Source organism: Neofelis nebulosa, chromosome 11 (assembly GCF_028018385.1).
Source record: "Neofelis nebulosa isolate mNeoNeb1 chromosome 11, mNeoNeb1.pri, whole genome shotgun sequence".
In the NCBI taxonomy this organism is placed as follows: Eukaryota; Metazoa; Chordata; class Mammalia; order Carnivora; family Felidae; genus Neofelis; species Neofelis nebulosa.
Genome location: NC_080792.1, coordinates 5236395 through 5264308, shown reverse-complemented (window position 1 = coordinate 5264308; position 27914 = coordinate 5236395). Strand labels below are relative to the sequence as shown.

General features: G+C 40.6%; 1 long non-coding RNA gene across 1 annotated transcript; it reads right to left on the bottom strand.

Moving 5' to 3' along the window:
- Window positions 1–22039: 22039 nt before the first annotated feature.
- On the bottom strand, window positions 22040–25969 carry LOC131489916 (uncharacterized). The gene is made up of 2 exons (XR_009250818.1): window positions 25504–25969; window positions 22040–24971 (listed from the first exon to the last, which is right to left on the bottom strand). It is a non-coding gene; the product is annotated as an uncharacterized LOC131489916 (long non-coding RNA).
- Between the last annotated feature and the right edge of the window lie 1945 nt (window positions 25970–27914).

The window sequence follows — 27914 nt, the reverse complement described above, 5'->3', positions numbered from 1 at the left end:
CAGGGTTTCGGCAGTGCCAGGCTGGCAAGTGCCCTCTCCTGGCAGAGACAGGATGCTCAGCTCTCTTTCCTTCTCATACGGACACCAATCCCACCAAGGGGGGCTCACCATCATGACCTCGTCTAACCTTAATCACTTCCCAAAGGCCCCACCTTCTAATGCCCACACTGTGGTAAGATTTCAAAATACAAATTTTAGGAGGACACAAGCATGCAGTCTATTACAGTGATTATCCAGAGGGAATCAGACTTCTCCCTGTAATTCTTTGGAAGGAATCTCTCAGAAAGGTCAGGGATGACGGGGCCATTTGTAAATGGAAGTCTTAATAAGTGGACACAAGCTGCCCAAGGAAGAGGCATAGGTGTGGGCTAAACATTGGCAGGAAGGATGGCAGGAGGCCGCTCCATTGCGTCGGTCACTGCGTGGTACCCAATGCAACCCAGACAGTTCGAAGATACTCCTTTGCAAGCCAGCTTTGACTGAGTGGCCCAGGAATGGAACTCTTGATTTCATCGGTCCCTTTAATTTGGTTCTGAAGAGTATGTGGAGCTAGCTGTCCTCCAAGAGATGCATTTGAAGTTCAAAGTGGAATATCTCAGGCACAGTCCCTGGGAAACACACACATGAGCCATAATTCAACACTAGCCCAGGGAAAGTGGTCATCAAGAATCACTCTTAAGAAGGAATTTAGGTCCATCTACTCACATATTGGAAATGGTCAAATTGTCTTTTGCTACCTCCTCATACACTAGGAAACTTGTGGGGCTGCAGACATAGCTATCTAGGGGAGCAAACTGAACATCTGGGACCAGTTAGAACTCCGGGGTGGGGCAGGGAAATGGATGTTTTTGCATTTATTGTTCCAACCATTTCATTTTGTGCTCATTTTTCTGTATTACTGCTTAGGCTGTAAAAAGATCTCTTCCATTTACTGTCAGAGATTAAAGAGCATCATGATATTAAAAGTGTGATTTGACCAGATATGTGTCATAGGGACTGGTCTGAACAAGAACTGAGGTGTCTCAAAGCATCAATCCATCCCACATAGAGGTCGATGGACTGCCCATCCGTCAGCGTGCATGAAGGCTACAGATGACAGTAGACGTGCTTCTTTGTATCAGTGCTCTGGATTGTATTGATTCACAAGACATACCTCCCCTGATTAAACTCTCTCAGCAAACAGCACATTTGCCCTTTACTCTGTGAGTAAAAAACATGCGAGGGAAAAACATAATCACAAAGTTAGAAAATATTAAAAATGACAGGTCCTCTCAAATTTCTACCTCTCGATATCTTTACTTTTATTTAAAAAAAAAATGGATGGGCACCCAATGGCCAGTAAAGAATCACACAGTGGGGAGCGCCTGGGTGGCTCAGTTGATTGAGCAACCGAATTCAGCTCAGGTCATGATCTCATGGTCTGTGAGTTCGAGCCCCGCGTTGGGCTCTGTGCTCAGAGCCTGGAGCCTGCTTCGGATTCTGTGTCTCCCCCTCTCTCTGCCCCTCCCCTGCTCACTCTCTGTCTCTCTCACTCTCTCAAAAATAAATAAACATAAAATATTTTCTTTAAAAAATAAATAAAAAATAAAGAATCACACAGGGGCGCCTGGGTGGCTCAGTCGGTTGAGCATCCGACTCTTGATTTTGGCTCAGGTCATGCTCTCATGGTTCGAACTTGAGTTCAAGCCCTGTGTCAGACTGCTCTGACAGTGTAGAGCCTGCTGGGGATTCTCCATCTCCCTCTCTCTTTCTGTGTGTGTCTCTCTCTCTCAAAGTAAATAAATAAAATTAAGGGAATCACACAAATATTAAGTGGCAGACCAGAGACCAAATCCCAAATATCTCTTCAATCCAATATACTTCCCACATACTAGAACTGAGAGCCCTAAACATTGCTAGTAATCTTAATACAGAAGTATTGTTTTATGTTGCAAAAACAGTGCTTTCTCAAATTTCTTCAATATTCCATTAAAACTCACTAATAGACAAATAGGTAAGAAACAAGGGTTTTGACGCTCTTTTCCTCAATCAAAGGGTCATGTCAATTGACCTTCTCTGCATTTTCCAAATTTCTCTCTCATGCCCACTACCACATCTTAGTAAAAATCCTCATCATTTCTATTCTCCATTATTTCCCATCACCTTACCTCTTTGCCCCCTCCATAGCCTCCAGAATGAACAAAATCCCTTGTGTAAAAACACATCCATGGCTCCCCTCACATCCAACCCTCATGTCCAAGATGGCTGCCTTTTTAGCCTCACCCACCACAACCCATTGTACATTCCAGTGTAAACACATGGTCCACTAGTCACAGGAAGGTTCTAGGCTTCGCTCATTGTGTCCTTCACCAACTCCCTTCTTGTCCTTTACCTCAACAACTGCTTTTCATTTCTTAAGAAAGCCTGTGCTGTCTGTGGGCCTCCTCAGTGCACGGTGTTTTACCTATATGCTCCCCAAACACCTCACCTGCCTGTGAACCTCACCTGGCCATCATTGATTTCTGAAGTATCCTTCCATCACAGGGTGTATTGCCGGTCCTCTGTCTCTCTCAATGCTCTATTCCTCCATGCGATTTAACACTAGATGGATGTAAAGACTTTGTTTCTTTACTGTTGTATCACCAGCCTGTAGAAACATGCCTGGGACAATGTACATTTTCAATTTTAAAAATCTGTTTCATGAATAAAAATTAGCGACAATATTTTTAAACTAAATACAAAAATTCCCATTTGTACTCTTGGAGAAATATTCTCAGCTTAATTTGTTTTAACAGTTTCAGGTCACAAAACTGTATGTTTTCTTTCTTTATTGCTTTTTTCCTAGTTTTTTTTTTTTTAAGTATGATTGCCAAATAAAATTGTACACATTTAGGTACATGGTGTTTTTGTTTTGTTTTCTTAAAGTCCATACATATACATTGGGAAATGATTGTTGCCTTCAAGCTAATTACATACCCATCACCTCACATAATTACCTTTTTTGTGTGGTGAGACCATTTATGATTTACTGTCTAGCAAATTTCAAGCATACCATACAGTATTGTTAACCATAGTTACCATGCTCTACATTAGATCCCCAGAACTTATTCAACTTATAACTAAAAGTTTGTAACCTTTGACCAACATCTCCCCATTTCCCCCACCCCCAGCCCCTGGCAAACAATATTTTCCTCTCTGGTTCTATGAGTTCAATTTTTACAGATTCCACACATAAGTGAGATCATGTGGTATTCATCTTTCTTGTGTCACTTAGTATAATGTCCTCCAGATTCATCCATGTTGTCACAAATATCAGAATTTCCTTTGCTTTTTATTCCTGAATAATATATAATATTTCAGTGTGTGTGTGTGTGTGTGTGTGTGTGTGTGTGTATCACATTTTCTTTCTTTTTTAATGTTTATTTATTTTGAGAGAGAGAGAGAGAATGATCAGGGGAGGGGCAGAAAGAAGGAGACACAGAATCTAAAGCAGGCTCCAGGCTCTGAGCTGTCAGCACAGAGCCCGACATGGGGCTCGAACTCAGGAACTGTTAGATCGTGACGAGAGCCAAAGTCGGAGGCTTAACTGACTGAGCCACCAGGCGCCCCTGCATTTTCTTTATATATTCATCCATCACCAGACACAGCCTATTTCCATAGTTTGGCTATGGTGAGCAGTGCTTAGTAAACATGGGAGTGCAGATACCTCTTGAGATCCTGATTTCATTTCCTTTGGATATATAACCAGCAGTAGGATTTCTGCATCCCCTGGTGGTTCTATTTTAATTGTTTGAGGAACTTTCATAGAGTTTTCCATAATAGCTGTGTCAATTTACATTCTCCTTAACAGTGGACAGGGTTCCCTTCTCTCCACATCCTCAAGAACACTTGTTATCTCTTGTCTTTTTTATAACATCCATTCTAATAGCTGTGAGGTGATCTCTCACTGCAGTTAGAACATAGTATTTTTCATCGAAATTAAAATTTTCTATACATATTAGTAAGCACATTCTGGGTTCCTTCTTTTGTTTCAATTCCATATTGTTTCAACTGAAATAAAATAAAGTTATATTTGGACAGCTGCAAATACAGTAGTATGCTTCCTGCTAAGACATTGTCGAGAAACTGCGAAAGGAAACTATACCAGAAGAGCGATTTTATGGCATCAAAGAATTCACAGTCTACGTTATCTGCTCATTCTTCCGGTTCAAGTGGGCAAAAAAGCTCTTTTACCGAAGGATAATTATGAGATGAATTTCCTCTCATTGTCCCTATACTTTACCACTTTTGATAATCACACCCAAAAATATCTCCTGGTAATAAGAGAAGGATAAAAGTAACAAAAGATTTCGTGTAGAGGACGATTACTTTTCTAAGTTTTTCCTAGAAAAAAAAAATGCAGTGCTTCGATTTCTTCATCTTTTCTATTCAGGTGCTAGAATAAAAAGACGTACAATGATCAAATAACTTTCCATTGCCTTTCAGTCTCCTTTTACATTTCTTCTGGCACTCTTCGTATAATGGCCGGATACACTCTAGAGATTATGGGTGATGACAAAGTAGAGAAAGTCGTTCAGAACAAAAGTAAAACAGGTACTATTCTCTGAAGCAGTAACAGGAAAGCAAATGCAATTTAGATGGCAAAATTGTTCAGAATCTAAAAATGCTATTCTGAAAATTAAAGAAATTGTAAGGACTGTGCACTCATAAATGTTGGTTGAGTGAATTCACTTTTGAAAACCATTTTAAAAATCTTTATAAGTTCTATTTAAATGGGTTATAACTGTTACATTCTGGGCACAGAGAACCATTTATAAGTTCAGTTTCAAGAGTCAACTTCTAGAAAATTAAAAATGGGTTCAAGGAATGAATTTAAGTATCTGCTAGAAATTTAGAGACTCAAGCTTTAGAACAAGGGAAAACCAAAACAATTGACATAAATTTCCATAGGGAAAACTCTCTAGGAAATAAGGGTTTTAAGAGGCAGCCATGTCCTTTGCCATTTATTTCTCTTTTTTAAAATATTTATTTATTTGTTTTGAGAGAGAGAGAGAAAGAGAGAGAGAGAGAGCACAAATGCTAGTGAGGTAGGGACAGAGAAAGAGTGAGAGAGAGAATCTCAAGCAGGGATTCTGCACTGTCAGCACAGAGCCCGACGTGGGGCTCAAACTCATGAACCGGGAGATCATGAGCTGAGCCGAAACCAAGAGTTGGAGGCTTAACTGACTGAGCCACTCAGGACCCTTGCTTTTTGTTTCTGTAGGAGGCAAAATATTCAGTGATCCCAAGCAGGTATGAGGCAAATTCGGCCTAAAGCTTATCTGAGCAGTAGCAGAAAACAATTCTAGGAAAAACATATTTTAGTGGCCAGAGTTTTAACAATGTAAAGAAGGGATCAATTATGGAAGGAAGACATCAACCCAAAAAAATTCAGTTAAATCTTCTCTAACCCTATAAAAAATAAGCTTTCTTTTGGGAATACATGAGTTAAACACATCAATGTAGATTAATACTAAAGCCTATTTTATTTATGTAATTGTTATTTTTCCAAAGCTCATTCTAAACATCACTGTATTTTTATAGATAACAACACCAAGAAATCATATGTCTCTATATGTACCAAATTTTATTTTTGTCACTTTCTTTGGCTAAAGTTTTTTGTTATTGCTAATTATTGAGCTATATAAAGTAGGAATTCCTTTGCTTATTTGAAACTGTTTTGAAGGAAAGGTTTACCCTTCATGAAGGAAAGGTTTACCCTTCAAACTTACAGCAGACAGACATCTAGGGTAAGATAGAGACCTGTGACCCATGCCTAGGGTGGTGAGTGTGTGTGTGTGTGTGTGTGTGTGTGTGTGTTTCAATAATTTGTTTACACACAAAGATTCTTCTTTCCTGTTCCAGGGTGAGCTCTTTTGTAAGTAGTTGGCGACTATAAACAAACCAACAATGAGATACACTTACCTATTTAATATGACTCCCCATGTTTCCTGGGAACATATGGGACAAGCAGATGATTAAAGGATAAAGCCACATGGACAGGAGGTGTCATAGCAAAGGCTTCAGTAGGGTTCAGCCAGAGGGAGGTCTACAAAGGGCAGGTCCCTTGGGGGCATGTGCATCCCCGCCCCTGGGGGGGGACCCACCTGGCCCATAAAGCCCAAGATGTGGTTGGCACAGGAGTGGCCGGTACACTGAGCTAAAATTTAGGCTTCTTGTACTGATGCTGTCAATTAAGACTCCTTTCCCAAAATAATTTGGCGAACAGAATGAATGCAAATCAGTCTTCTAACAGCTAACTATTAGACAGTCTTACCACCCACTCCTGCGTGCTGCTATTTCAGAGCTCGGAGGCAGAGGGAGGCCGTTGGAGGATTACATAACGCTAATTGTGTAGACAGGCTATAATTCCGGAGGTTTCTACCTTCATCCTTAGAGAACCATTTCCATAGTCAGCCCGTAAGAAAGCAATAAAGTGGTCTATAAATAATGGGGTGATAAGATTACTTCATAAAGGAAAAAGAGAGAGAGAGAGAGAGAGAGAGAGAGAGGCTTTCATTTACTCCTATACATTTACTTTCTTCATAGTTACACCTATAATTTAAGAAAATTCATATTGAATTTGCCATTTTATGATACCAGTATCAATTAGATTGTGGCCTGCACTTCCTGCACCCAAGCTCTGGTTTCTGTCCCATACCTCCCGCTCTAAGCCATTGTCTCAGTAGCTGAAGAACATGCTCACCCCTGCAAACAGCCAAGCAGGTTGCTGGAATCCCTAACTACCTTCCAATCTGTATAAATGACTCCCAAGCTCGTGGAGGAAGGGAATGCATCTCTGTATCCACTTTGAGGATTTAATATACTAGGTCCTAATAGTGAACAAATGCTCCTGTGAGATAATAGAACAAATTCAAATAGGAGTAAAAACCAGCCTATTCATAAAACTGTCAAGATGTTGATGAACATATTGACACCAGCCAAATTTATACAAGATAAAGCTTTCCTCCCAAAATGGCCAAAAATTGAACACCTGCTTCAAAGTCAAATAAGGGGTTGGAATCCAGCCATACAGTTTTGAATTCATGCATTTGCCTATTTTTTTTAAGCACAAGGACACTGCAGTGAACAAGACAGAGAAGACCCTTCATGGATTATGTGTTCAACCATTGGTAAAAGGAAAAGAGAGAACAGAAAAAAGATCAAATCATTACCAAATGGAATGACAGATAGTGATAGCTATGATGAAGTCAGCAAAAACCCAGGCAGGAAGTAGATGGGCCAGGAAGCAGGTGGGTGCCTGGTGAAGTCCATTTGGAGAAGTTTGCCTCTGAGCTGAGATCTGGATATGGGGATCCAGCAAGACCTATGAGCATCTGTGGGAGCACTGAGAGCTGAGGATCCACAGAGCAAAGGCTCTGACAAAGAACATGGGCTGGGCTGTGTGCTCCAGGAGCACCCAGAGGTCCGGTGGGGCTGATCAGGCAGGCGAAGATGACAGTGGTCTGAGATGGAGTCAGAGGGCTGGGCCCACATGCCCATGTAGGGCCTTGCAAGCTCTAGCAAGGAATTCAGAATGTTTTCCAAGTGTGATGAAAAGCCATTGCAGGCTTCTGAGCAAGGGAGTAAGATTCAATGTAGGCTTCAAAAAGATCAATCCTTACTGCATGTCTGTGCCCTAATCTTCTCCCCTTATAAGACAATTACATTGGATTAAAGCCCACCCTAATGACATCATTTTACCTTAATTACTTTTTTAAAGGTCTTTTCCTCAAATACAGTCACATCCTGAGGGTCTGGGGGTTAGGGCTTGCACGTAGACATTCTGAGGGGACACAAATCAGCCTACAGTAGGGTATCCACAGAGTTCTAATGAGAGATGATCATGCCTTGAACTGAAGTGTTGCCATGGAGGTGGTGAAGCCTCATTTAGAACATATTTGAAGGTAATCCCAACAGCCTTTGCTGGTTCTTGGATACATTGTGTGAGGGGAGCAGATGGCTTCAAGATTGGGGCTGTGGAAATGCTGTTAATGGCAGTGCAGCTTTCTAAAGCAGAGGAATGTGGACAAGGATCAGGTCGTGGAGCAGGGATTGATGAAGAATAAATCTCATGTTCTGATCTGGCCATGTTGACTTTGAGATGCTAAGGCAGCTGTCCAAAGTCTGGAGGTGGGTGGAGGGGTGGGAAGCGGATGGGCCAGAGATATAAATTTGTGATCCCTGGGGTAATGGATCATGTCTCAAGCCATGGGACCACATGAGGTCATTCAGATAGTGAATGTAGCTGGAGAAGAGGCCTGGGCACTGCTGCCTTTGAAGATTCAGCTATTTGGAGAGTGGGAAGAGGAACGGGACCATCCAAGAAGCATGAGAATGAGAAGTGAGGAATACCCATTCGAGAGGAAGAAAGAAATCAAGGCAGCGCCTTGGGAGCTGAGCAAAGAAAAGGTCCCAAGAATGAAGGAAGAGTGATCTGCGTCCAATGCTGTGGAGACTGAGTAAAAGAAAATGTGGTTTGTCAGCATGGACCCTGTGGTTTGAGTAGGAAAAGATGAAAGCTATCTAAGTACTTTTACACATTGTGTGCACTGAAAAACTCTCAGCACCAGGATCCTTTATACATTCTATCCCCACCTCACCCCTTCAATCCACCCTGAGAAGAGAGTTCAGAGACAACATTCACCGGCAGTCCAAGTACTAGCAGGGATCACTGTGGGCCAGTGTCTCTACATAAGCAGGAGTCATCTGAATCCCACAAAAACCCAGAGCTCGATTGTGGTAGTGGTTATACAGGGTGATGCTAGACAAAGCTCAGGCTCTTAAAAGGGACAGGGTGAACAAAGAAAAAACTAGTTATTGTCAGGCTGTACATTTCAAAGATTCGGACTAAAGGGGAGTAGAGCCAAGCTTGATCATAAGCCAGTCACGCACCAGAGTGTGCAAGTGGCCTCCAGGTTTTATGTCTGCATACGGCACCCACTGTACTCAATAAAGGTCCTTGATGACCAAATCCTGACGATAAAACAGTGAAAGTAGCAGAAAGCTCTCTGATTGCACTCAGGTAAGAAGTACTGAAACATTTTCTAGGACTCCCTTAAAGGAACCAATGCAAAGGCAACGCCATTAATTTTTAGAAGCCATGTTTTAACATTTTATTGAGATTTGTTTCTTATGGAATCACAGGGGATTGCAAAACAAAAAAAGTCCTCCTTCCTCCAGCCTCCCCACTGAGGTCCTTCCTCCAGCCTCCCCACTGAGAACACCTTGCATATCTAAAGTGCAATACTTAAGTCAAGAACTTGGCATTGGTACAATCCATAGAGTTTATTCAGGTTTTGTCATGTACACATGCACTCCTGTTTTGTATGTGTATATATAAGTCCATGCATTTTTAGGACATGTATCACCCTGTATAACCACTACCACAATCGAGGTACTTTCTCTTGTCACCAGAAGACATCTTCTCATTACCCCTGCACCCATACCCTTCCCCCCACCATCCCTGACCCCTGGAAACCGCCAAGTTGTTCTTTATGTCTAAAATTATGTCATGAGTGTTACATCAGTGAAATCATGCGGCATGTATCCTTTTGATACTGACTTTCTCCATTCAGCACCATTTCCTTGCATTTCATCAGAGCACCAATCAACTGTTAATTCCTTTTCATTACTGAGTAGTATTCCATGGTTTGCATAACCATTTACCCATTGGACATTTGGGGTGTTGAGCATTATGAATAAAGCTGATAAAAACATTTGTGTACAGTTTCCTGCATGAAAATAAGTCTCCATTTCCCCCTGATAAATGTCCCCAAAGAGCAACTGCTAGGTCACATGCTAACTCGATGATTCATTTTGAAGGGAAGGGAACTGCTGATGCAGAAACCACTTATAATATTATCTCACTAAATAGAAACTGATTTTGTGGTGCTACCATTTTCTTTTTTCCACCTGCTAAATATTTCTTTACAACCTCTACAATCCTAAATAAGTTACCTTTCCTCAACTTGTGCCTTGACTATTGCGAGGGCCTGCTGATTATCTCCCTGCCCCTAGTCTGTCTTTGTTCCAACAGTCTGGAACAATATCTGGAAATGGACTTAAAATGAGGAAGGGGTGATATGAATCTGCCAGTCCTTAATGTGGCTTTAGGAGCCACAGTTCATCTCTCCAATTTCAATTTCACCATTCTACCCCAAACTCCTGGCCTTGCTCTCTAAATCACTCAGACCTTTTGATTCTTTGACAGAAGATATACTCTCTCACCACTGTAGACTATGCCTTCTTCCTGGAACATCCTTCTTTGCCCACTTGCACTCTCTACCAAGTCATTTGATAACTCTCATTAATGTCCCAGCTGACAGCTTCCTCTGGGAAGCCATCTCTGATCCCTAAACCTACGTCAAATGACTCTTTTGTACCTCACTGAACCTTAGACTGTGGTCCTTATTAGAGTTTATTTATTTATTTAGAGCAAAAGAGAGAACAGAGGAGGGTCAGAGAGGGAGGGAGAAAGAAAAATCCCAACCAGGCTCCACACTGTCAGCACAGAACCCAATGCAGGGCTTGAACTGACAAACTGTGAGATCATGACCTGAGCTGAAACCAAGAGTCAGATGTGTAACTGACAAGTCACCCAGGCGCCCCCTTATTAGGGCTTACCTTAGTGCCTGCTTATTCATCAATATCTTCCACTAGACCTTCACTCCCCAAAGAGGCAGCCACTACCCACAGGTGACTACTGGACACTTGACATATGGCTAATCCAAATCAAGATGGCAGTGTAGAATATACACCAGGTGACATCAGCAAGATGGCTGACTAAGATACCCCTCATCATATCCCCTTGTCAACAACAGCAATCTGGCATCCACCCACAGGCAAAATTGCCTTTGTGAAAATTGTGGGAGCCAGTACCGGAGGCCAAGGGACCCGGGCAAAGCCTTGCCCACCATGTGTCTGGTAATCTTGTCCCAGCTGTGCACTCTGCAGTGGCCTGTGAACTTGCCTCAGACCCTCTCAGATGTGGTCCAAAAGCCCCTGGAGAACAATGACTTTGACAATCACCCACAGATAAGAGAGCCTTTGTGTAAATCCACCACAGTGGAAAAGTTCTAGCACAAGTTTATAGCAAAAAAACTTCTGAGTTTGGATGCATTGCGGAGAGAAGGTGAATAGTTTGACTTTACCCATGTCACCCCGCTTCCAAAGAGGTGGAGCTCAGTGCCAAGAGAGTCATTATCGGTCCATGATTTCTCCCATGGAGGAAAATAAGCATGTAAGTTAGTGACCAGCTTTCCCAGCTGTGAGAGACGCTGACAAAGAGCATATTTCTCTTTCTTCCCCATCCAGAGTACTGAGTCATGAGCTGCACAATTCAGGGAGGGCAGGAGTGAGTAGCTGGGAGAAAAGCCAAAAAACAATTAATAATATGGTATTAGTAAGTCTGTATCTATTAATAATTACTCTAAATATAATGGATTATATTCTCCAATATAAAAGAATAGAGTAGCTGGATGAACAAAAAAATAAGGCCCAACTATATGTTGCCTACAAGAAATTCACTTCACTGTAGGGATACATAGACACTCAAAGTGAAGAGACAGAAAAAGATATACCACACAAGTGGAAGCCAAAAGGTACCTATTTATATCAGACAAAATAGACTAATTCAAAAGCTGTAACGAGAGACCAAAATGGTCATTATATGATGATGAAAGGGTCAGTTCATGAAGAGGATATAAAAATCATAAATGCATATATAACCAACATCAGAGCACCTAAATATATTAAGCAAATATTAACAGATCTGAAGGGGAAAATAGTCAATGATACAATAATCATACGGGACTTCAATACCCACTTTCAATGACTGATAGATCATCCAGACAGAAAATCAATGAGGAAACATTGGACCTGAACTACACTTTAGACCAAATGGACCTAACAGACAACTACAGAACACTCCATCCAACAGCAAGAGAATACACATTCTTCTCAAACGCACAAGGAACATTCTCAAGGATATATCATACATATTAGGTCACAAAACAAGAAGATTGGAATTGCACCAAGTATTTTTTTCAAAAAACAGTGCTATGAAACTAAAATCAGTAATAGGAAGAAAACTGGGAAAGTAACAAATATGTGGAAATTAAACAACATATTAATGATCTATTAACACTTAATGGATCCAAGAGGAAATCAAAATGTAAATCAAAAAAAAAAATATCTTGAAACAAATGAAAATGAAAACATACCAAAACTAATGGTATGTAGCAAAAGCAGTTCTAAGAAGGACGTTTATAGCAGTAAACACCTACATTAAGAAAAAAATAAAGATCTCAAACAACCTAACATTGTATTTCAAGGAGTTAGAAAAATAAGAACAAACTCAGACTAAAGTTACCAAAAGGAAGGAAATAACAAAGATCAGCGCAAAAATAAATAAAATAGAGACCAGAAAAACAATTTTAAAAATCTACAAAATTAAGAGCTGTTTTTTTTAAAAAAGGTAAAACAAAACTTTAGCTACACTAAAAAAAAAGGTTAAGACTTAAATAAAATCAGAAATGAAAGAGGAAACATTACAACTTATACCACAGAAATATAAAAGTTAATAAGGGACTATTATTGACAATTATAAGACAACAAATAGGACAACCTAGGGAAAAAAGTAATGAAGGCCAAGAAACATACAACCTGCCAAAACTAAATCATGAAAAATTAATGAAGGCTGAGAAACATACAACCTACCAAAACTAAATCATGAAAAAAAAATATATAGAAAGTCGAAACAAACCAATAAGAAGTAAGGAGATTTAATCAGTAATCAAAAACTTTCCAAAAACAACAATAAAATCCCAGGACAAGACAGCTTCATGGGTAAATTCTATCAAATATTTAAAGAAGAATTCATCACAATTATTCTCAAACTACTCCAAAAAAAATGTAATAGGAGGCAACACTTCCAAAATCATTTTATGGGGCAAGCTATACCCTAATATCAAAGCCTGACAAGAACACTACATTAAAAGAAAACTACAGGCTAAAATCCCGTATGAATATAGATATAAAAATATAACAAAATATTAACAAAATAAATAATACATTAAAAGGATCATACACCATGACCAGGTGGGATTATCCTGGGGATGTAAGGATGTTTCAACATATGCAAATCAATAAATGTGATATACCACATTAAAAAAAATAAAAATAATATAACCAGCTCAATAAATGAATAAAAAGCATTTGATAAATTCAACACCACTTCAAGATAAACACTCTCAATAAATTAGGTAGAGAAGAACATACCTCAACATAATAAAGACCATATATGAAAAGACCACAGCTAACTTCAGACTCAATAGTGAAAGTTTGAAATTTTTTCTTCTCAGATCAGGAACAAAACATGGATTCCCACTGTCCATTTTTATTCAACACAATATTGGAAGCCCTAGCCAGCTCAATTAGGCAAGAAAAATAAATAAAAGGCATTCAAATCAGAAAAGAAAAAAATAAAAATGTCTCTGTATATGATTTTACATTTAGAATATAGTAAGTACTCCACACACACACACACACACACACACACACACACACACAAACCTGTTAGAACTTATTAATGAATTCACTGGGGCTCCTGGGTGGCTAAGTAGGTTAAGTGTCCAACTTTGCTTAGGTCATGGTCTTGCAGTTCATGGGTTTGAGCCCCATGTCCAGGTCTGTGCTGACGGCTCAGATCCTAGAGACTGCTTCGGATTCTGTGTCTCCCTCTACTTTTCGCATGCTCACACTCTGTCTGTCTGTATCTCTCTCTTTCTCTCAAAAATAAACCTAAAAAATTTTTTATAAAGTTTACAAAAAGAACTTATCAATGAATTAATCAAAATTTCAGGATAGAAAATCAACATATGGAAATTAGTTGTTTCTATACACTAACAATAAAATATCTGAAAAAAAAAATAAAGAAAACAACCCCACTTATAATAGCACCAAAAACAATGAAATATTTAGGAATAAATTTAACCAAGGATGTGAAAGATCTGTACACTGAAAACTCTAAGGCTTTGATAGAAGAAATTGAAAAAACACAAATAAATGGAAATACAAATAAACCTCCTTACTTATTGGTTCCTTTAGTTTTTCTATTTTTTCATGATTTAGTTTTGGTAGGTTGTATGTTTCTTGGACTTTACTCACTTTTTTCTAGGTTGTCCAATTTGTTGTCTTATAATTGTCTAATCCATTTTGAGCAGAGATCAGAAAAATTAATATTCTTAAAATGTCAATACTACCTAAAGCCATCTATAGACTCAAATCACTTTGTACCAAAATTCCAGTGGCATTTTTCACAGAAATAGAAAAACAAATAATCTCAAACTTTGTGTAGAGCCACAAAAGACCCCAAATAGCCAAAGCAATCCTGAGAAAGAACAGAGTTGGAGACATCATACTCATGGTTTCAAATTATATTACAAAGTTATAGTAATCAAAACAGTATGGTACTGGCATAGACCATGAAACAGAATTGAAGGCCTAGAACTAAACCCATATATATAATCCACTAATATTTGATAAGGGAGCTTACTCATTAAGCGAAGAAAACTGATAAATGGGAAAACTGAAATCACAGGTGGAATAATGAAACTGAACTCCAATCATATACCACTCCCAAAAATCACTTTGAAATGGGTTAGAGATAAACATAAGACCTGAAACCACATAGCTAGTAGAAGAAAACAAATGACAAATATTCCTTGACATTTTTTGGATATGACACAAAAGTACAAGCAACAAAAGAAAAACAAATGCTATCGCCAAGTGGTAAAAGAACAAACTAAAAAGCTTACACACAAACAAGAAACCATCTAAAATGGAAAGGCAGCCTTTCCATGGAACAAAATATTGGCAAATCATCTACATGATAAGAGGTTAATATCCAAAATATATAAGGACCTCATTCAACTCAGTAGCAAAATAACAAATAATCTGATTTTAAAATGGCAGAGGACCTGAACAGACATTTTTCCAAAGAAGACATAAATGACCAACAGGCTTATGAAAAGATGCTCAACATGACTAATATCAAGGAAATGCAAACCAAATCCACAATGAGACATCACCTTACACCTGGTAGAACAGCTATTAGCAAAAGGACAAGAAATAACAAGTGTTAGGGAAGATAAGGAGAAAAAGGAATCTTTGTGCACTATTGGTGGGAATGTAAATTAGAATGGCCATTATGGAAAACGATATGGAGTTTCCTGAAAAAACTAAAACTAAAACAACTACACGATGCAGCAATCCCATTTCTGGTTATAGGTCCAAATGAAGTGAAACAATCTCAAAAAAAATCTGATATTTACACTCTGTGTTTGTCACAGCTTTATTCACCATAGTGAAGATATGGAAACAATCTAAGTGTGTGTGTGTGTGTGTGTGTGTGTGTGTGTGTATAATGGAATTTATTATATATTATTCAGCCATGAGAAAGAAGAAAATCCTGTCATTTTTGAGAATGTGGATGGCATTATTCTAAGTGGAATAAGTCAGACAAAGACAAATACTGTAAGATTTCACTTATATGTGAAATCTGAAAAAGCCAAACTCAGAGAAACAGAGAGTAGAGTAGTGGTTACTAGGGTTTGGGAGGTGGGGAAACCTTCAGTTAGAGGATGAATAATCTCTGAGGATCGAATTTACAGTATGGTGACTATAGTAAAAATACTGTAGTATATACTTGAAATTTGCTGAGATAGTTGATGTTAAACTTTCATACACACGCGCACACACACACACACACACACACACACACACACAGATAATTATGTGAGGTGATGGAGGTTAATCAACCCTATTTGGTAATCATTTTGCAACACATAAGTGTATCAAATCATTGTGTTGTATACTTTAAACTGCTACAATGTTATCTGTCACTTATATCTCAATATATAACCTGGGGGTAGGTTCAGAATTCTTCATTCAAAGTGGCCTGCAATAAGAACAAAGATTAGAAGAAAAACTTAAGACAGAAATAAAATTAGTAAGACTTAGAAAAAAAAAATCTGGTATATATACACCAGATTTTGAGGGTTTGATGCCAAATAAAGAGACTATGTCAGTGATAACATTTTAGGATGTATATGGTTTGATAAAATATACAATGTAATTTATTTTACCTCTTTTGTTTAAGTATTTTTTTAAAATTTTTTTTTTTCAACATTTTTTTTTTTTATTTATTTTTGGGACAGAGAGAGACAGAGCATGAACGGGGGAGGGGCAGAGAGAGAGGGAGACACAGAATCGGAAACAGGCTCCAGGCTCCGAGCCATCAGCCCAGAGCCTGACGCGGGGCTCGAACTCACGGACCGCGAGATCGTGACCTGGCTGAAGTCGGACGCTTAACCGACTGCGCCACCCAGGCGCCCCTGTTTAAGTATTTTTTTAATGTGGCTACTGCAGAATTTAAGTGTACTTACGTGGCTCATAATATGTTTCTATTAAACACCCCCACTCGACTAGTACCTCTTTAGGAATATTTTTTTTTCCTTCACTAATTTTTACCCTGCACCGAAAAAAGTCCCTGGATATTTAACAAATGAAAGAAAGGGAGGAAGGGAGGAAGAGAGGAAGGAAGAGAGGGAGGAAAGGAGGAAGGAAGGAAGGAAGGAAGGAAGGAAGGAAGGAAGGAAGGAAGGAAGGAGAGAGAAAGGAAGGAGGGAGGGAGGGAGGGAGGGAAAGGGGGAGATAAAGAATCAATTCCACATTGATGAGATTTACAAGACTAGGAATGATCCCATGTATATAAATTAATTCTTCAAGGGCAGAATAAGTGATTCTTCCCTTTCATTTACTCCTCTGCTAGAAATAAATTGACAAGCAGCTGATTTATTCAGGAAATGGAACCTAAAAGATGCTGATAATTTTGCATTGTATCTCCAGGAAAATTAAGAAACTATTCCTTTCTTGAAAAGATTTGGCAAAGTGCATCGCAGAGCCGGATTGTGAAAATCTGCCAAAGGTTTTTGTCAATGTGGGCAGAAGCCTCCCTCCCATGCAGCTGGGTCTCTATTTGAAGACGGCACGCCGCTCCTGGAGTGCCAGGGTCCACGCCTCAGCCCGTGGGAGCCAGACGCCAATGGGTTTCTTAAATGCCAGAGGTGACTTCCCTCCCATTGTTCCACCTCTCCTGAGTTATTTTTAAAGAATAATGAACCGAGATGACTCACCCACAGCCCTGCCGGAGAGGAACAAACTGAAGTGGCATTAATGTCTGGTTTGCGGAATCAACTTTCGAGAAGAAGCAACCCTCCTTGTTTCTCTGCCCCTTTAGCAGACTTTCCTTCCACCTCTGTCTTCAACTCTAGTGAAGGACTCAGCCATCAGCAGGGAGAGTCAAGATGAAGGAGACACACAGACTTTCTCTCCTACTTCTCTTTGGGTTTGAGAAAATCCCAGTGACCGTTTCCCATTCCTGTTTCTTTATCCCTTACCTGGCAGATACTTCAATGTGTTCATGAAACCACTTTCCTTCGGCTGAGCACACAACTGGCCGGCATGCCCCTGTCTGTCTTACAGACAGGAATAGTCATGTGATAGCTCTGGGCAGACAATGTGGGCAGAAGTGATGGTTCCTCCTTTGAAGATTGACCCATGAGGCCCTCCCGCAACAGTCCCGCACTCTCCCTCTTTTTCTCACCTGCCAGCCAATGCAGAGATTCAGGGCACTGGGGCTCCTGAAGCCACAAAGCAGAAGTGACCGGGTCCCTGATATACTACATGGAAGACTGCTTGTTGAATGTCCACATTGTCCTGTTACACGAGCAAGAAATTAACTACCACTACTGAGATTTGGAGATAGTTTATTATGACACTAAGCCTACCCTATAAAAACCTCTTTACCAAATTTGACAGAGGTAGTGGGAAGCAGTATTAGGTCATTGGATCCTACCATAAAATTCTGATAATTATGCGACAGCTAGGTGTTTTCGGGAATCTGGAAACCAAAAGAAGTATAATTTGGTCCCCTGGAAATTTTCTAAAAAAAAAGGACCATAATTTGTGAAAGATTGACCAAGCCCCGGTTCCATAAAAGAAGTCTTCTAATGGCCACAAAATATAACAGCAAGAGATGGTCCCTGGCCCCAAGGTGCTGATAACCTAGTAAGGGCCATCTTATAGCCATTTATAGAAGTACATTTATTACCTAGGTGTTTTCACTTCCAAAGTCCCTATCATATGACAAGTAAGAACAAAATTATAAGCAAAGTGCTTTCCAAAAACATGAGCAGGTTGCAAACTGAATTCACTTACATTTCAAGCCTGCTCTATCCTCTCCACGCCATCTTGCAAGTGGAGAATAAATGCCAAAGAATCGACACCAGGAAGAAGAGAGGGAGAGTCAACAGGAGAAAATCCTCAGTTCCGTAACTGGTTTTGATTCCTCGGCCAGCTAACCCTTCCCAGAACGTTAGTAATTGTATACTTCTGTGCTTCCCTAACTTGAGAACTCCATTGGATTTTTAAGAATGCTACAAAAGGGGTTAAATGGCTAGATCACGTATGCCCAGCCCAAAATAACAGAGTTTAAAATCCAGGCTAACTCCAAAGTTTGCATTTCCATTCCAGGGGGGTAGTGATGCCTCTTTACTCTCAACTATTAGCAATTTCCGTACATTTTCAGCCATTATCCTCAAGGAAACCTACTGTTACTTGGCATTCTTCTTAAGGAAAGTGTGGGTCCAGCACCCCCTCGTGCATTCAGGGCAGCCCAATCTTTTCATTACTGTTCCTCACACTAGAGTAAGTAATTTTAAGTGATGCTGCTCAAGGCTACATTTTAGTCAACTTAAAGGGTTCCCCATTCGCTGATTACAAATACTGAACTTGAGCTCACTACACAGTTGAACTTTCTATTGCGTCTTATCTTCTATTGTAGGCTCTGTTTCATGATTTTAAAATCTTTTCCCCAGTATCTTCAAATAGCAAATAGCAAAGAAATGTTTCAGGCAGCAGGAATAAATTCGTGACCACTAACAACTGCTAGCAAAACTGCTGAAGGCAGAGGGAATGTGGGGATATTACTGAACTCTCATTGAGGAAAATAACCAAAGGCAGAGGGGGAGAAAGCCAAGCAGGAATCAGAGAGAAGTTGTTTACGTGCCGGTTTTTCACTCGAAGGTGAAATGCTTTACCTTGTTATTCATCAAAGGAACACAGAATTACTTTACACTGGGAAGTAAAGGTAGAACAAAGGCAGAGGTTGCTGTGGATCTAAAGCCACATTAAGCATGGCTCTCTGAATTTGTAGGGCATAAATGCACAGAGAAATAACGTTGAGTTGTTAGTGCCTTTGATTAACCTGAAAAGTTATTATTATAAATGAGTAAGACAAGACCAGCCCACAGTCTGTTTCACCCTTTTGTGCACCGAGCCCCGGGAAGTGCCTGGGCAGGGCCCAGAGCCTGTAGGACGCTGGCTGAGTGTGCTGTCCAGGCAAACACAGAACTAGGGGAGTTAAACTTGCATCCAACCCTGGGTCTTGGCTTCATTATAACACGAGAGACCTGGAATTGATGTTTGTTGTTAGGGTTCACTTCAGTGTTAACATCCCATGACTCACTATCAATTCATTTGTTTCCAAATCCAGGAAGACTCTTTTTTTTTTTTTAATATATGAAATTTATTGTCAAATTGGTTTCCATACAACACCCAGTGCTCATCCCAAAAGATGCCCTCTTCAATACCCATCACCTTCCCTCCCCACCCTCCCAACCCCCATCAACCCTCAGTTTGTTTTCAGTTTTTAAGAGTCTCTTATGCTTTGGCTCTTTCCCAATCTACCTCTTTTTTTTTTTCTTCCCCTCCCCCATGGGTTTCTGTTAAGTTTCTCAGGATCCACATAAGAGTGAAACCATATGGTATCTGTCTTTCTCTGTATGGCTTATTTCACTTAGCATCACACTCTCCAGTTCCATCCACGTTGCTACCAAGGGTCATATTTCATTCTTTCTCATTGCCACGTAGTACTCCATTGTGTATATAAACCACAATTTCTTTATCCATTCATCAGTTGATGGACATTTAGGTTCTTTCCATAATTTGGCTATTGTTGAGAGTGCTGCTATAAACATTGGGGTACAAGTGCCCCTATGTATCAGCACTCCTGTCAGGAAGACTCTTGCTAACGCTCATGAATTACATGTTTTCATTTACCTCTCATGGATTTTCTGGAACACACCTTCAATGGCTATGCTAAACTGCTTTGCTTTCCCTTGTTTTAACCACACACTTCTTTGCCCTAGGATCTAACCCTGTGTTGCTTGCTAATTCATTGGGCTTCTCATTAATTATAGATGAGAAAGCTGCTTTGGTTGAGACCTTGGAATTTGGGGTCTAGTTGGGTCTGCAGAGTCAGCAGACATCTCACGTCTAACATCTTTCCCACGCGGCCACCCCTCGCTCACATCTCTTTCCAATACAAGTTCTCTCCAAGCTCCCAAATTCACCACCTAAGAAAGGGACCCAAAGGATTCCTTACTTTTCGTGACGGTTCTACCACTGTCACTCTAAAGACCACTCTATTGGAAGTCAACACCACCTGCTCCAACAGCCCCGTGTGCACCACCACTCCGTCAACCTCCCATCTCTCAGAACCCTCTGCGGCCAACGTCTCTACTTACTTACTAGCGACCCACAAGGGGCATTTGGCAAAAGTACTAAACAGGGCTGTCCGGTGAAATGTCCTGATCGTTCAGTATTTTTAAGTAGTACTGATACAATTCTTATGACCAGGTAGGAAATGCTGTTGCTGTTGCTGTTGCCTTAATAGTCTTAAGGACATGTGGGTTAGCTTGCTCCATACCAGCTGGTCAACCTGCTGCGAGTTCTGTAACAAGCCTAACGCATACATATTCAAAATGAGGATAATAGCAGCTTCCTTCTCATCACTCTCCTGTGAGAACTAATGATAGAAATTGCTGACCACAGCATCTGGTGTCTAATCACACACACCCACCCTCCGCTCCCACCTGCTTAGGAAGTTCCAACAGGGACCTCGGGCCCCAGTCATGTGCCTCCCACATCCCAGGCTGGTAGCCTCTGTGACTCTGAAGAGCTCCAGTCTCTCTCAGGTTCTATAGGTAAGTCTACACCTCAGCCTTTGAAAAGCAGGCACCGAAGGCTCAAGAAAGAGAACTGCAGAAATAGAATGTAGTGCTGAAAAGCACAAGTTTGTGGTCAGCAGGGATTTCAAACTGTGGTTTTGCCAGTTAAAGCTAACGGGCTTTAGACAAACTACTTAATGTGTTTTTTAACGTCCCAGTTTCTTCAAGTGTAAAGACGTGGTTTCTGAAAACCTGCTTCAATAAATTGTAAAAATTAAGTCAGGTATTAATATAAGTAGCATTTATCGGGCATAAAGTAGATGCCTGCTAGGAGGTTGCTGATAGGCTCAATGGCATACATGTCGGGGAAATAGAATTAAGAATAAAACCTTTCAACAAGCTCGGAACCTCTCCACAAAGGTAGAAGAGAAAGAAAACAATTTTATTATTGAGTGAGTATTAAGGCAGAACATTATATGCATCACAGATATCTCCCTGGAAATTGCAAAGACGAAAGAAATCCCACCTTTGTATATCCAAGCAGATACAGCCCATTGTGTATATGTTCTCGAGCGAAACACTGACTAGTCCTCCGGGAAGAGGATGCGACACACTGTGGTCACAAACAGCTCATCCTAGATTCACCTGGTAATGGGGGTGACTGTCCGCGTTGGCTAACTGGCTTTGTGCAGAGGAAAAATAAACTTCTCCTGTCTTCCTATCTTCATAACAGGAGGTTGTTTGGCAACTTGGAGCAAGAAGCCCACCAAAGTTAGGCTCCTTCCCACCCACAGACGCCGGGAGATGGCTGCATTTCGGAAGAGTGATTTCCGGGTCTTTGAGAAAGACAGTCCTGGGTCGTGAAGCTGGCTGGAGTCTTGCTTAGTTGTTTGTTGTTTGTTTGTTTGTTTCTTTCCATAATACCATTTATCTCCTATGGTTGTGGGTTTTTTTTAAGTGTATTTATTTATTTTGAAAGAGAGAGAGAGCAGGGGAGGGGCAGAGAGAATCCCAAGCAGGTTCCACACCAGCAGCACAGAGCCGGATGCAGGGCTCAAACTCACAAACCATGAGATCATGTCTTGAGCTGAAACCAAGAGTCAGACACTTAACTGACTAAACCACCCATTTTTTAAAAAGATCTCCATACATTGTAAAGAGACAGGAAAACTGCTTACGAGTTTTCTACGGTAAAAGCTCTAAAAACGGGAAGCAGTAAATCTCTCCTCATATTTTCAGCAGAGTATTAGCCTCTTAGTTAAAAGTCTGCATTTGCTCCGACAACGGGTTAGCTCTAAAGAGGAGGGGAGGCCTCTAAGAGGAAAGAAGGGAAAGAAACTGAGGTCACAAGCGGCCAACGGATGTATCACCAGTGTGATGGCCTGACCCGGACGGTGTAACAGATGCTAAGAGTTGTCTGCCGGAAATTAAGAAAAGGAGAATTCACGCAAACCACCATTGTTGGGAATAAAGACAATAGAGAAAGTGGCATGGATAATGTTCAGTAACAGTTATAACTGCTTCCTGTGCCAAGCATTAGATTCCGTGCTGCTGAAACCATGGTGCACAACGTCAGCATGGCCGCCTCCTCGTGCTGAGTGGAAAGACACCACAAATGCAACAATGACAATGGATTTATTCGCTGCAGGACCATTTTGCCGAGTTGTCTCGCTCGGCTGCTTGAAAGCAGGGTGAAGACCTTAGTGGTGGGTGTATGGAAGACTGAGGTTGGATCAGACCTCGAAAATCTCCAGGACCAAGAAGCAACCAAGATTCTTGTATTTTCAGAGATTTCCTTTTTCCTCTAGCAGATCTGACGTCAACAAAAATCCACTCTGACTGTGGACTGAGCTCAATGTACTTTTCTGTTACCAGGTGAAACTCAGTTTTTGGTCTACCTGTGAATGATTTAGTAACATGCTGCTTAAGTAGCACAAATTAGACAGAATTTAGCATGGATATTTCTTTTTTTTTTTAACATTTATTTATTACTGAGAAACAGAAAGAGACAGAGAGTGAGCATAGAAGGGGCAGAGAGAAGGGGAGACCCAGACTCCGAAGCAGGCTCCAGGACCTGAGCTGTCAGCACAGAACCCAATGCAGGGCTCGAACCCACAAACTGTGAGATCGTGACCTGAGCCGAAGTCAGACACTTAACCGACTGAGCCACCCAGGTGCCCCTAGCATGGATATTTCTAATAAAATTTTTTAAGCTTGGAATTGTAACTCTTAGACATGTTTGGCTGTATACCCGGTCTATATTTTTTTGTTTTTGTTTTTTTAATTAATGTCAATATATTAAGCTAGCCTCACTATTCAAGGCAATCAAAATGAATTGCAGTATCATAGGCCCACGGGCGCCTGTATCCTTGGATAACTGGGTATTTGATGTTGTTCCCCTAATCAGTTGTTCTTACAAGAGTTTCCAAAATGCTTCCAAGTTGTGCTACTTTCTAGATGCCTTATTATTATACCCTCAATCATGGCAACATTGAATCACTGACTTGGTTTACTTTCTTTTCCTTACTGGGATCTGGCACGACATCAAAGGGAAATCAATAAAACAAGCTTACGACGCTTAAGACACTTTCCTAAGATCCCAGACTCTAAGAGCTGACCCCAGCTTTCAAGTCCCGAATGTGAGTTCTAACTATCACATGAAGGGCAAGAGACACAGAGGGGTCACTGTGGTCCCGAACTGCACACTAGCCCCCTGGTTAATGCTGCAGTCATGTTGTTCCCCATTAAAGGTCTCTGGTCAGTACTCAGTCTCCTTCTTTCTGACCAGAGGCAAAGACAGCTTTTCACTGTTACATCTTTGTTTTTGCCTTGGCTCATGAAGGTTCATTGACAAAAGGGTTTTGTTTTTGTTTTTGTTTTTTACTTCCCCCCCCCTAAAATAACTAAGTGGCATTGAAAACAAATTTGTTCTTTGTCAAAAGTATATTCTTCAAAACATACATTTTATATTTTTAAAAAAACATGGTATTAACACTAGGCTATCTTAGTGAAAGTACTCAATCAAGAGTCAATGTTTTAACCTAAGTTATAATATTCACTGCCTGCTTAAGTCTGCAAGATTTTATTTAGTGTCTCTGTTAAACGTTTTTGATTTCTAAGATTTGTGTCTGTCGTATACTAGTGTTGTGAATTTTGACCATGAAGCTGAACATTTGGTGGAGGCTGAGACTATGTCTCTTTTTATATTTATGTCATTTATCCCATCAAGTAACTCACCTGCCGCATGACAAACGCACAGCCTGTGTTTGCTGAATGAATATTCAAATAAGGCATGCTAGCCGCAAAGACCAAAGGAGTGAATGGATTTGAGTACACCCTGACTATCACAAACTGACACGTACCTACCAGGTACTATTTTGAAAAGCATTATTGTGACCTGTCAGGAGAGGACATGCCAGTGGACCAGAACACCAAAATGTCTCAAACATACACCGCTACAAAGGGGGTCCATTTCTTCGCGGTGATTTGATTTACATATGAGTTTACAAAGACAGTTGGAACGAAAGACGTGTAAAATGGCTTTCTGTGGTTCAAGTTCTCCCAACTCTCCGTTCTCAGAGATGAACTGAATCAGGACGCTGTCGCACCAGCGCTTCCTCACTGGCCTGCGCTGGAGCCTCAGAACTATCAGTGGCACCCGGGCCCAGAATGCTCACTGATTCCTCTCTCCACAAGCCACCTGCTAGGAGCGCGGTTCTCTGCTTCGGTATATTGCCTCTTACCTGGGTGGGAGCTGCGCTTCACCCAGCATCTTATGAATGATTCTTTTACGTGCTTGCTTCCCAAATTAGATCCCAATAATCCTACTTCTCTTTCCATACTGTGTTGGTGTTTATTCATCTAGATTTAAAAATTCACCTAAGTAAAAGAAAAAAGAAAAAAAGGAAAAAAAAGAAATCACATACATAAGATAATTGCCAAAAGAACCCAAATTCTTGATATTATAAAACTGAGACAGGGGTGCCTGGGTGGCTCCGTAGGGTGAGCATCTGACTGCAGCTCAGGTCATGATCTCACAGTCCATGAGTTTGGGTCCCGCATAGGGCTCCATGTGGACAGCTCAGAGCCTGAAGCCTGTTTCGAATTCTCTCTCTCTCTCTCTCTCTCTCTCTCTCTGTTCCTCCCCTGCTCATGTTCTGTCTCTTCCTCTCAAAAATAATAAATGGTATTAAAAATTTTTACAGCATAAAATAAAACTGAAACAGAATCATTAGTTAGTACCAGAGTGAGAAATGTAACCTGATTTCACGTTGGAGGTGTTCATCCTTTGCACTTAAAAGGGATCTCACAATTGGGCCTCAGTTCTGTAGACTAACTCATAATTATGCTAAACCTTTCATCAGCGCATCCATCACAGAAGGTGAGAAAGCATCCCTTTCACTTGGTTTACCAGCATTCAAGTACTCCGGTATAATTCCACGGGCAGAGTGGGTACTCAAGAAGCATATGGATGGGTGAGGATGCTTACTGCCTCTGCATAGGCGCATCGTAGGACCTGCCACAAAATTGTCACGTGACTTCTCGAAAGCTATAGCCAGCCTTGTCTTCGGACACATTCGTACAGAGTATGAAATGTGCCATGATCTCTACACAGAAAGAGAAATGCGAGTGTGATATATAAGATAAGGAGGAAAACTTCTTTCTTTTTTAATTACCTCCCATCTCTAGTGAGGAGGAAAAGGAAATGAAGGGTAACACCTCTTAATACGTCTCTTGGTATCACCCTTGCTCTTAGATGGGACAGACAGAATGTTCTACTCATGCTGTAACAAATTTAAAGGTAATATAATTCCATAGCCAACAAGTGCATAGCAAATCATACTACAACTATACTGAATTTTTTATGTAAGATAAGAAGAAATATATATGAAAACAGAAAACAAAGTACAAATACAGCAGCCCACAGAGAGCTGACATGTTATAGGAATAAAAATCTGATCTTTTGACTTTTAAGGACCAAGACTTTTAAAATGATGCTATGTTTTGATAACCATATGACAAGGTATGGAAATCAATCTCATATTTCAGGAATAGACATTTTAATATCCAAATCATTCTACAGTATCCCAAGTGAGTGCGTTGATAAAGGTGTTGTGCTTCCACCCCCAGGAACTTCTGGTTTCACAAACTTGCAACTTTTTATAAATATTTGCCCGGATCCAATGGAAATGCCTACTTTAAAATGAGCTTATTAAAGTCTTTATGCCAGCAGACCCATGGATTTGCTCCCACTGGGGGATGACTAGAATTGTAATAAGTTAAATTTCAGGGGTTCATGGTTTATAATCTTTTTCTTATGCTTCTCTACCCTAAAAGCATTTCTTTCCATGTGACAACATAAAAGATACGTTAGGTGTATTAGCCAGCTTTTGATGCAATAACAAATATCTCCCAAATCTCCGTGGTTTACAGCAATAAACATTTATTTCTCACTTGTGGCTTTGTGGTTCGACTGGAGGCCACACTCCAGGGTACGAGCAGAGTTCAGGCCTATTTTCTGTCTGCCCCATTCCACAATCCAGGGTGAGGGAGAGGAAGATACCTAGGACATGATCTTTGCATGCAGAAAACAGGAGGAAAAAAAACAACAAACCGAACCACACAAGTACATTTAAAGCCTCTGCTCCATCCATCATTTTTCATAGTCATGCACGTTCCAGAACAAGTTCCATGACCAGGCCAACATCCCTGTGGCAGAGAAGCATAATCCTCCGCCTTGAGGGAAGAGAACTGAGCATCTTCAGAAAATAATATAATCAAGCACAATTTGCTCCTAAAGGGTTTATTTAATTATTCATTATTAAAAAAAATTTTTTTTTAATGTTTGTTATTTATTTTTGAGAGAGAGAGACAGAGTGTGAGCAGGGGAGGGGCAGAGAGAGAGAGGGAGACACAGAATCCAAAGCAGGCTCCAGGCTCTGAGCTGTCAGCACAGAGCTTGATGCGGGGCCCGAACCCACAAACTGTGAGATCATGACCCGAGCCAAAGTCGGACGCCCAACCAACTGAGCCACCCAGGCGCCCCTATTTAATTATTCTTTATATCTTCTTGTTTGCTAATCAACCAGAAATATGTTATACGCTTCATTTCAGACTGCTTCCCACCCAGGCAAAGAGACAAACTCATTTCTCCTACAATCTCACTTAACGCTTACGGCATCTTAACAAGGCATCCACTTACAAGGTGATCTCTGAGTCGTGCTCGCCGGTTAGATGTGTTTTTGGTAAGTGGCTGGGTCAGAAGCCCCAACCAGGGCTGTCTGACTCTGGCTCCTGTGCTGTGTCTCTCCCCTGTATTGTGGCACACTCTCACCGTATCACACCGTCCTCGCACTTTACCCCAAGCCAGAGCCGACGTACCTGGACCATCACCCCTTGGATTTGTTACAATGCAATAAAAGACATTCTCTTGTACTCACCACAGATTTGTCACATCTGCTCAGAGACATACAACATTGATTTAAATATTTAGTGATAAACAGAGCAGTTAAACCCAACGCTACTTGCCAGAAAACTAAATATGCCTCTACGTAAATTCCAAAATACGTTTTTACTACCTTCTGTCTTTATCTGCACCGCATTTTTTCTGCCTGAAACATAAGACTAGCGCAGAGTCTCAAGACCAAATTTAGCTTGATTGCACTTTCTGAGATTGTGACAGTTGCAGAGAATTCAAACTGCTGCTCTAAACCCTGAGTTATGGAATTCTTAGTCCATGTGTCGGGACACATTCTTATTTAGTCTTTCCCTCTCTCTTCAATATTGGAAGAAATGATAACCAGATCACAGAGAAAGTCCTTT